Raw genomic sequence first — 10,304 nt, 5'->3', positions numbered from 1 at the left:
AGACAGAGAACACAGTGGATTTTCAACCATTTAAAAACTTCTGATATCTGCTTGCTAAATTATATCAATCAAACCCCTTGGGTGGTGGAGGAAGTCATCAATGCTCTGCCAGTTCATTTTAAAGAGTAGCCTATGTGGGAAACCACTGCTTCAGCACGTCCTGCCCCTTATCCTTACATCAAACTCGGCATTGCCATTTCTTGACATGAAGTGGTGGCACCATAGCAGGGAAACTCTCCATGTGACCTAAGAACAGCATAATGAGTTTCATAGACATAAGCTGACTCCATTTAAAACATTGGCTTTTTCTTCTGAATTTACACTCTTACTATTTCCGTCTGTCGTGATTTAAAATGTCCTTTCTTTTATGAGATGGGATAAGGCATGAAATAATACCATCCACTACAAAAATAAAGAACAAACCTGATTAACTCACTGAATTTGGAGGGTATGTATAGCAGGGAGACAGGGTGTCAGGTAGCCTGGATTGGCCTCTAACATGTAGCTGGGGTTGCCTTTGAACTGACCCCTAATACCTGGGGGGTATTAGTCTACCCCAAGGGCTGGAATAATAGGCCTGATCCAATACACCTCGCTGATGTGGTGCGGTAACTTGAACCCAGTGCCACACGCATGCCAAGCAAGCATGGTGTCCCCTGAACTACCTCCCCAGCCCCCCAAATGTATTTTTCTAAAATGTATGTTTAAAGATGAGATGGCGCTAGCTGATAAATGCTGGGCAGGAGGGGGAATCTCTTATATTGGAACTAAGGGACCAATTGCACGGGGGTCTTCTTTGAAGCCTGACTAGTGGGCATTTCCCAAAATCTGACCTCTACCCACCTTGACCTACTGCTTCATAGACTGACTGCAGCAAGCTGCAACCACACAGCTTGCCTCATCCAGCTGTCTAGGGCTGACAACAGCCCCCTCTACGTCCAGAGGAACTAGAGGAGCCCTGTGCGGCAGCTCCACTTTAGGGTACACCTGCAACCTGATGGACAGCCATCAGGCTTCCAAAACTTCCTAGCCAAATGAGGCTATCTTTCATTAGCTATCTATCACGAGGCCTCCACCAGGCTGCAGGATATGAGGGCCATTTAATTAGGCCCTGCACCACTCTCTGGTGTGAAAAGGCTCTCAAACGCTTTGATTCCCCGCTGCTTCTCAGCAGGAAGTTGTTGGCGATAATTGACATAGGATTTCCTTGTTAACCAGCAGCAGACAGGCCGGATTAAAGCGACAGAGATCTCAAGAAGAAAGTGGAAGAGATAAGGAGCTTGGGAAGACTTCTGCTTATTTGGCACTCGAGGACTGGAGGAAACAGCAATAACCCACTCGAGTGGCGACTCCGGAGTGGAAGGGCGTCCCCTTATCAGACCCATTTCAGCTTGGCTGATCAAAGATTGACTCCCCGTAAAATCACATAGGCCTGGGGTTTGTTAGTTTATTAAGCGGCAGGTTTTTTGGGAATTATCACAGGTTTAAAGATGGATTGCAGTTTATGTGAAGGGGGAGAGGACTATCAGGTTTTCATCTTAACAATTATAAAATATCACAGCTGAAAGCTTACTTGCAAATGACATAATTTTCCACTGCCAACTAAACAGGTCATTGTGAGGCTGTGCGTAGGCGTTCTCCAGGAGGGAAGAAATTAACTCTGGGGAAGAGGGAGGCCCAGAGGCCTCCGAGCACCTTGTTCTGCTTCAGGAGCCTGTGTGATCTCATTTGCCCTGTGCGAGCCTATAGGTAATTATATTTAATTTCTTACTGGGGCCATTTAGGTCAGCTTGCATTAAAAAGAGAGGTACTAGACACACAACCTGCCGAGGCGAGTCTTACAACACTGTTGTGATAAATGCGAGGGAAGTAGAGCCTCACGTGTGGAGGGAAATAAATGTCTACTTCGGAGTAGAGACCATGATTGTGCGTCAGTTAATCACACAACCTTACTCGAACACATGCGACATTAATACAGGGCCAGGAGCTGTGAAGACATGATAGGGGCCTTCCTTTGGACAACAGGTCCTAGAACAGTGGGGCCGGGAGACACATTTGTACTGGTACGCTTGACAGAGCGCCCATGTTTCGAATAGAAAACGGGATCACACTGGCTCACCTATCTGCCAGCTCTTTTTTTTTTTAATGGCATCTATTGGTTTGGGATTTTAAGTCATCCAAGAAATAGGTGTTTGTAGTAAAGAATTTCAGAAATATGGCAAAATAGGAAGCGTGACTAAAAAGACTATTCCCTCTTCCCAGTGTAAACACCGCAAACAGCCTGGAGGTTTGTGTGATTTCTTATAAAATCAAGCTTGCTGCTTACTTTTAAAAGGTGCACAGTTTACCCAATAAGTCATATTTTCCTCTTTCTAGGAGGTATCATTTGAGCGTCTTATTTGGGTCCGTGGCATCACATGCGATAACATCATTTCCTTAGCTAGCACTCAGCCGGTCAGGCTGTTCAAAGCTGAAGCGGCCGGGTCTAGGTCTGCGGGTCAGTCTCTCTGCCTACGCATTTTACTGGTTCCTTGGCAGAACTCCTGGCTCAGAGGGGCATCTTTTCAACCCAGCCTACAAATCATTTCTTAATGCCGAGATCCGAAGCGTTTTTGTATGTGAACTGAGAACAGGTGGGACCCATTCTTTCATCGACCAAGGAGCCGAGCCGGCGTTCTGTCTCCCTCGGCTGGGCTCTCCCGGTCTGAACAGACCTTCTTCAGCTAAGTCCTGTGACAGTGATAATAAGCGGTGCTCAACAACACAAGCTCAGTAATCCAAGTTCAGGGACTTAAATATGTCCTGCATTCAAGAACTCCAGGTTCATTATCAAGCCTGTGTGTGAATGGGGTCGATTTAAACAAACCAACAAACTGAAAGTGACCCGGGGAGAGGGGGAAGGGGAGGCTCACTTACAACAAGTCTTCAAAGGTGAAGGGATAAAACTAAACAGAATAGCCCCCCAAAACCTGATCTACCAGAGAGAAGTCGTTGATGCTATTTTTATTTGGTGCCCTTCCCATCACTCTTCGAAAAGTTTCAAAAAAAATCTAATGGCTCCTTGGTTGAGATGTGCTCATTATCCCTGGTGAGACGCTGCTCAGAAAGAAAGGGGTCTGCAGAGACAAGAGAATTCCTTTTCCTTATAAATTAGTCCTGGTGATACACTCCTGTAATCCCAGGAGTATAGGTGAGACAGGAGAATTCAAAGTTTAGTTGTTTTCAGCTACCCGAGGAGTTCAAGGATAGCCTAGGCTACGTAAGTCACCTTCTTAAAAAAAAAAAAAAAAAAAAAAAGGAAAGGAAAAAAGAGGTTAAATTAAAAAATTGAAACAATTTTTGCTACTAAAAGATTTTTCCCCTGCATACTTTGTTTATGAATAAGATGTAGGAAAAGTGGCTGTAATACATCGCCCTATGAAAAATAATATACATGTGTAAAAGTATTCTTTAGGAAAACAGTTCGATATATATAGTCAATGAAAATGCTACTCATGGTTCTTATTTGACCGTTCTATGGAATTGTTTTTAAAACAATTGTCTGCTAACATATTGTCAGCAATATTTAACTGTTAATCTGAAGTCTTTTGTACTCTTTCACCTACAAACAAAGCTGGAACCTGGTCGCTTAACTCCTCAGATCCAAGACTAGAGCCCACTGTTTGCTGCTCACAGTGAACCTGGACACAGGCTGTCAGGGGCCAGGCACCAATTAGCTGATTCTAGGCTGATAGGCATGGCTTTTTTTTTCCCCCATCTTAAGATTTCTGGTTCTTTTTAGTTTGGTGAGCCTCCAGTGATATCATAAGACAGATGCAATGATGTCTTTATTCGCAGTGTAGCCTCAGAGACTGAAGGCAGGTGTGTCATGTCTCTGTACCCGTAACCTTAACTTTCAACACTTTGTCCATCTAAAGGGCTGAAAAGGAATCAGTATCTTGTCCCCGACCCTGCTGATGGCTGACTTGGAAATCATTTCAGCAGTTGATTTACTCAGACAAACATCTGTCCAGGAAGGCATGCAAATGGAGAAGGCTCAGAGACTGAAATAAAACACAGCAAAGATACCACCCACCCACCTGCTCTGCATCAGGCCTTGGGAAGGACAGCCCTGGACCCCTCGTACCTCTTGTACTCCTTGTAATTCAGGGTGCCGAAACCAGAGACAAATGGATTTGATTGTGATCATTCTCTCATCTCAGTCTTGGGAAATTTCCAGCTGAGTCTGGGAAAACAGCACCATGCCCTCAATGCTAGGAACACTCTCCAACTCAGAACTCTGGCTTTCACAGCACCATGAAGATGTAGGAGAGACTAAAGTCTATGCCAGAGTTTAAGGATAGATGAGCAAATCACATCACAGAGGTGGCCAAGAGGTTGTGTCTGAATGTCAGCAGCGAGCTTGCTTTTTTAAAGGAAGAAGAGGTTGGACTTTCAATTTCACACACAAGGGAAACCCAATTCTCAAAATCCTTAGCTCTTTCCTTTCAGAGTCCAACAAAACAAGATTTGTCTTAAAAATCCTTCCCCTCAAGAGAGCCTTAGATTGCTTCCATCTATTATTAAGCTGCTTATTTCACAGGGAAAGGACATCGTATAATATATGGTATAGTCTATGGTCTCAATGTACAATCAATGAAATATATGCAGCATACAGTATATAATACATAATATAATTCTATATTAAAGTAACATAATTTTTTAAAAAAGAAAATGTCAATTTGTACATCGATACTTTGTTAGATTGTTATCTGCCCCCCAAACCTTCTGTAGCAGATACTCTGCTAGAAGATATTTTTCTGCAGGCTGCTCGATACCTCCAGGAGAAGGAGCCAGGAGGACATGCTTATAGGCAAGCCAGTTTTCTCAGCACCCATAATGGAAGGGCCATATAAAGGGTGAAAAAAACACAGGTAAGGAAGGAAATCATTATTAGCATCCTTAGTATTGTAACAGCCCAGAAAAACATTGTAGAAGAACAAGATTTTAGACAAGAAGTTTCCATTTGTAACCTTAAAACATTACAGAGTTACAAGATTTTAGAACAAGTTTCCATTGGTAACCTTGCTCTCACTCCTCAAAATCTGTCTAAGACTGTGCAGTGGTTTCTGTGCCTCTACCCCAGCGCTGATAAGTGAGGCAGCTTCTTCAGTCTGCCCCCTTCCTGAGATCACAGATATACATGACTTTATGTTCTTTTAAAATTTCATGGATTTACTAAATTTTTCTTTTATGTATAGAATGAAGAGAACCTCCACAGAAGAATAGTAGGAAGTCTATTGGAAATCCTGTACAGTTATTACATCATCAGAATGACTGGAGCTCATGGCACAGTACTTGGTATCTTTCTTTAAAAATGCAAAATCCAGTTTCAGGCTAGAAAATGTACGTGCACGTGTACACAGTGGGAGGGGGCTCTGTTTTCATTTTTCAGTGGCAATTAGGGTCTGTACAGTGCCTGTGTGAACATGACTATAAGGTTTAGTGAGCTATGCATCTGCTTTTCAGGGCTAGGACACTGGCATGGAACAGACGTCATCTCTCATGTATTAGGTTTTCTTTCTTTTTCTTTTTCTTTTCTTTTCTTTTAAATAGCCAGAAGTCTTGATAAAGACAAGCAACCATCTAATAGAGAAATGATTCCAAGACAGCATGCCCTGGCTGCCTGGTGCTGCCTTCCTGACAACCTATAAAAGCGCCACATTGATGAAGTGAACGAGACCCTCTCTGGTCATTTTCAACTAGGAACTAATAACCCCCCTCCCATGCTATCAGGCATGCAATATCCTCCACGAAAACTTGGCTCATCCCATAAATCACTCAGGAATTTTTCTATTTCTTTCTCGGGACACATTGCACATCTGCTCAATGAAAGGGGGCAAGAGGCAATATTTCTTTGATCAGGATCTCTCTCTCTCTCTCTCTCTCTCTCTTAATATTCTTGTCTCTATCCCTCGGGATGCTATCTTTTCAAGTGGGTGCAGAGAGTCCATCACTTTCTAATGAATGCAGAGAATTTATGAATTTGAGCTATAAAACCAAATATGAGGGATTTTAGTTCATCTCAATCTATATTTTACATTGTCACGAGAAAATAAAGCGGGCCACAAAGCTGTATTGTGCCCTGTTCACTAAATCTCCTGATTTCTCATGACCTCTCAATATGTTCCATTTGTTACCACATATGGAAGAGGGTTACAAACAGATGATTGCTTTGTGTTTTCCCTCAAATATGTCTAAATGCATAGCATGCTTTTCAGAGCATCTTGGTTGTGGACAGGGAGAGCTTGGCCAACACAACAGACATCAGCCTCAGCTAATACTGTCATACATTAACATCTTACTGATTCCGTTACTGTTTTCTAGGTACTGGAAGCACTTTGAAATTTGTAAAGTGGACTTGGTTGTCATCTTACATCCTGAGGAGGTTTAAAGCCTTAGGTCAGCTTCTGAGTTGGAAAGAATTATGGGGAGAAGATATCTTTTCTGTGTGTGAAACGAAAGAAGCTGTGCAGATAGCTAGGGGGACTGTGAACTCTGGCTCTGTAGGGGAAGAATATGCTGCTCTTGCTGGCCTCTTACACTGGTATAGAGAGGCTGATGGCAGAGAGAGCACAGCGGTGCAGAAGACCCACATTCTTCTGAAACTCCAGAGACTATGGGAGACATCATTCAAACCTCCAAATTCAAACCACATCATTCAAACTAGCAGTGCTGTGGTAAGACAATTCTACCAATCTGGAGCCCCTCATCTGGAGAAAGAGCACTGACCTGGTGGAGTGGCTACAAGATATTATTCAACAAGTTAAAGACCCGTTTGTAAGGCTGGAAAGAACAGCTTTACCTGTTGCATAGTAGGTGCCCCTGAAAGTGGTAACTGCTTTTCTCTCACACATTGAAAGCCTCACCTTACAACTTTCCTGCTGTGTGATCCTGAGCTTGCCACTTAACCTCTCTGATCTTCAGCAAGCTAACTATAAAAAGCTATCAAATATACCCCAGAAGGTTGCTATAGAAGAGATACTTAGAGCGCAATGTGGAGGACAGGACCTGGCACACAGTAGGTATTACACAATGTTACTTTTATAAAAATCAGATACTAGGATTCCACCTTAGCTGCTACTGTTCCTATTCCTGTTTTTGTTTTTGGTTTTTTGGGGTTTTGGTTTTGTTTTTTTTTCCCCTAATGGGCTTCTATTTCTTCCCCGGAATACAAGAAGATTGGGTCTAGCCATATGCTCATCGCTTCCTGTTCAAAGCCAGTGTGACTTTCTGGTAAATGAAGTTGGCAGGAACCGTAACCCTTTGTGAATTACCAAGAAAGGAAAGAATGGTTTCCACATTTGCTTTTCTAACCAAAAGGAATAGTGATGAGCATGTGATGAATTTGGAATGCTTGTTTTTAGTTTAACATAACCGTAGGTTTTTCAGAGACATCACAAAGCACGTAGACTTGTTGTGAACCCGTACTGAGGTTTTGTGTCCGTTTGTGCTACCGTCTTATGTCATCACGGCACATGTGTTTGAAACAAGAACTCAACTGATAAGGCAGATTGAACATTCCTAATCAGAAAGCCTAGAATGTTCTAAGAGCAATGACTTGTGTCAATGTTAACACAGCCTCGTGTTTCATTTGGCTTCTACCGAGTTTTTCATTAATATCATTTTTTAATAAATGAGACTATGCATATTCTTCTACTCCACAATTTAGTGCATTGATTTTGCTCTGTCTTCTCTTTCTTTCCCTCCCTCCTCCCATCCTTCCCTCCCTCTTACTCTCCCTTCTTCCCTCTCTCTCCCTCTTATTTCCTTCCTCCCTTCTTCCCTCTCCCCCTTAGTCCCTTCCTTGCTCCCTCCCCTCTCTCCCTCTTATTCATTCTCATTCTCTCTCTCTCTCTCTCTCTCTCTCTCCCAGTTTTGCATTTCTTCACTTTAATCTGAGTGTTGTTGGGGAAGGCTCACAAACCTATTTGCAGGCAAGCAGATGAAGATGACACAAATCAATTTCATTCCTGAGCCAGGACCCATACTTGATTCTCATTGTCTGGGCACAGGAGGAGAGAAGTCTAAATTTCAGATACAATAGGCACTGGACACTCACAGAACTAAAGTTCTAAGGTTACTCTGGAATGTGATGTCCAGAGCATCCTACTTCTGAGGTCCCTGGTCACTATGAAGGGAGAGAGGTCAATGCCTCCCTCCAGGGGGTCTGGGATGGAAGGCCTGCGTCCTGAAAGGCTTCCTTAATGCTGCAGCTCCTCTAGTCACTGTAAGGAATGTTCTGACTCAAGCCTCGCCAGACAGAACACCGCTGAACGGTACCCCAAGGGGCTGTGAAACTCTTTGGGGCCTCATTATTACATGTAGAAATTGGGCCTATGAAATTTAAATATTGTAAATAAACGCATTTAAATGGATCGGGCTAGACCAAGCCTAGAAGCATTCAAGTTCATTATATACTTTACATTTAGAAAATAATGTTTGGACTTGGGGAGATGCTCAGTCAGTAAAATGCCAAGCAAGCAGGAGCACCTGGGTTCAGTTCTCAGTTCTCATCACCCATAATTACTTTTTAAAAATCCGAGTCTAGCACTGTGCGACTACAAACCCATCACAGGGGAAATGGAGACAGGAGTATCCCTGGGGTTCATTAGCCAGCCGATATAGCCAAATTGGTGGCCCACGTTACTCACAGAGGCCCTGTAGCCCATAGAAAGTGCCGTTCAGGAGTTTTATTGACAGGCACATCCTGTCTTGAAAAATAAGATCGAATAAGACACCTAGCATCAACCACATATACACGCGTGTGCATACACACAAAAACATACACACTAATACACACACCAAACAATTTTCACAGGTAATTATTTTTCTATTAAGAAGAAACATTTAACAAAAACACCACAGTAATTTTTTTTTCATGCTAAGCATTGGATAATTTCATTGTATAACTTAGACTTCAAAATTCAGCCTGGTAAAGAAAATCTACCCAAGGAGCCCACCTTAAAGGAGGATTTATCCATGTGTAAAAGATATATTAACATGTGTGTATAAGTGTATGTGTGTGTGTATTTAAATCATTGAACATTTGAATCTCTCCAATAGAACTAATGTCAAAGAAAGATACATTCTATCCTTATCAAGTTCAGTTTTTACTAGCCTTGCCTCCAGTGGATTTGCCTGTAGTGTGAATCCAAGGGTGTTTTCTGAAATTTAAGCATTTTCAATAAGAACTTGATATGACCCAGCTGAGCTGTAAAACACCTGTCAGGCCTGTCCACCAGCACCAGGATTACAAAGGAGGTCTGCCAAACACAGAGGGCCTCAAATGAGCCCGGTAGAACACACCTTTGTGGAGGCCCTTGGGGACTCCGGACTAATGAATTCAAAGCTGTGATTTGTAATTAGGGCAGTGTTAGAGCTGAGTGGGTGTTTCCAGATCGGCTGAATGTATATAAGTTGGAAGGAGCTAATGCTAATTACATGGGGCCTTTCCCCCTCCCCTCTAAGAGCATCTATTTTCTATGGACAAAGGAAAGAGATGGGTAGCAGTTCTTTGTTATTAGGAGCCTACTATGTGTTTGAGCACCTACCATGTATTACCTTACGTGAGTGCCACAGAGCCTGTGGGAAGACAGTCAGCGATGAAGGGGATTCAAAACCAAGGTTTTCAGGTCTCTCTGAGGAAAACGAGGTCATTTTCTATACAGCCATGCTGCCTTACCAAGTTCCTGTAGCCCACAGAAAGTGCTGCTCAGGGATTTCATTCTCAGGCACACCCAGGAGTTTTATCTAAAGTCATTGTCCAAGTTGGGCAGCCCCAGGTGGCCCCTTACTTAAGCTCCTGTCCTGTGGTGGGTGAGGTGATATTCTTATGTTATTATTAGGTGTTGTTCTATTCTACCAAGACCTGGCCCAGTGGCTGCAACATCACCCAGATTTACCAGAAAGGTTCTGAAGGGCCACCTCAAGGGTTAAGTCTGTGCCTGTTGCCTATGAAAGCACAGTGTTTGTTCCTTGGCACATGGAAACCCTGTGCTTGGGGTGACTCACTTTGTTACTTACGTTTCCTAATATCATGACCCAATTCCTGGTAAGTAGACTCAGGAGAGAATTTATTTGAACTCCTTGTTTGAGAGGAGGGAAGGCCCCGCCTTGGGAATAAGCAGGCTGCTTATAATTTATCGGCCGTCTACCAAGCAGACATCAGGAGGGAATGGGACAGAACTGTAACCCTAAAGGCTAGCCCTTTGTTGATGTGTGACCTCCAGCTGGCCTCCACCTCCTAAAGGCTTTACAACATC

This window comes from Rattus norvegicus, chromosome 1 (assembly GCF_021556685.1).
Source record: "Rattus norvegicus strain SHRSP/BbbUtx chromosome 1, alternate assembly SHRSP_T2T, whole genome shotgun sequence".
Classification (NCBI taxonomy): Eukaryota; Metazoa; Chordata; class Mammalia; order Rodentia; family Muridae; genus Rattus; species Rattus norvegicus.
Note: the sequence above shows the minus strand (reverse complement) of the source record.